Genomic DNA, 1,535 nt, shown 5'->3' on the forward strand with positions numbered 1-1,535 from the left:
TATTCCACGACCAGCCATTTGTATGGACAGAAAGTTTCCGCGACCATTCCGCGACCGGGCATCCCAATGTTACGTTAAGTAGTGACAGTTTCACAGCCATCAAAATGTGAATTACAGCACTTGGATGGATCCCATTTATTAACGCGCAACGCTACGAAACTAAAGCCTTGGCACAATGTATTGTCCGTTCGTTACCTTATTAATTTGTCATTTTTATGTGTTGAATCAACGGCGTCATTTCTCATTGATGAGCATTGTTGCACGTTGCGAATGGTCAAGTATCGACCAGCAGAGTCATTGTTCTATACGTATAGTATTTGATTGTGCATGAGAATATGACAAATTTATTTATTGCAGTGATTTCCTGAGTGCTCAGCTCTGCGGCAATACTATTAATAGTACAGTACTAGTATTGCCGCAGAGCTGAGAGCTCGGTGTATGTATTACTGGAGAGTTAATCCGCAAACAAGCAACAACGATCGCCATCGAGCTCGCAATACCTGAGATGCAGCGCATCAAGTTCGCAAAAGGCTGGCTCTACAAGTTCCAACGGAAGCACGGCTTGCGCAGCATGATACAGCATGGCGAGGCCGCTTCTGTCCCGCCCGAGCAAGTCCAAGAAGGTCGAAAAAAAGTCCTACACGAAACAAGTGGGTACAACAGCAACGATATATACAACATGGACGATACCGATTTTTTCTTCTGCTTGTCGCCACATCGCTCAATCACGCGCAATCGTCTTCGTGGAACTAAGAAGACAAAGAAGCGGATCACTGTCGCACTCACCACAAATGCGGACGGCAGCGATCTGGTTGACCCCTTGTTCGTCGGCATCGCCAAACAGCCTCGGTGTTTCGGTGGCCTGTCCGGTCGAGCCTTAGGCTTCGAGTACCAAGCTAGCAAAAAGGCTTGGATGAATGGGCAAATATTTTCGACGTACCTGTCGGATTTGAACGAACGTATGGCGGCAGCCAACCGCAAAGTCCTGCTGCTCGTGAATAATGCCCCATCGCACAAGGCCGATGACGATTTGCACCTATCCAACGTCGAGCAGAAGATGTTGCCAAAGAACACCACTGCTCACCTGCAGCCGCAAGATGCTGGAATCATCGCTTTCTTCAAGGCCAAGGTGAAGCAGCTTCAACTTCAGCATGCCCTAGAACAAATCAATTCGGTGATGACGGGTCGACAGGACAAGTTGTACGAAGTTTCGATGCTTGAAGCGATGGGGTGGGCGCGGGATGCTTGGCGCTCGGTGGCGCAAACGACTGTCACCAATTGTTGGGCCCGCACAAGAATTTTGGACTGCGACCTTGCCGCTTTTGGCCAACGAATGAGCGATTTGCATATTGAGTGACTTGTCAGTGTTTAATTGGCTGTTAACATTTTCTTCAATACTTAATACCTGTTCTTCTCCATATACTGTGTAGATTTAATATTTTCCGGCGTTTCGATCTGGGGGGGAGATCAGTAGTTCATGGAACGAGTTGCTCCAATAAAAACATGGTTTGCATTATTTGAGGGTTAGATTGTCG

Source organism: Aphanomyces astaci (genome assembly GCF_000520075.1).
Source record: "Aphanomyces astaci strain APO3 unplaced genomic scaffold supercont1.32, whole genome shotgun sequence".
In the NCBI taxonomy this organism is placed as follows: Eukaryota; Oomycota; class Saprolegniomycetes; order Saprolegniales; family Verrucalvaceae; genus Aphanomyces; species Aphanomyces astaci.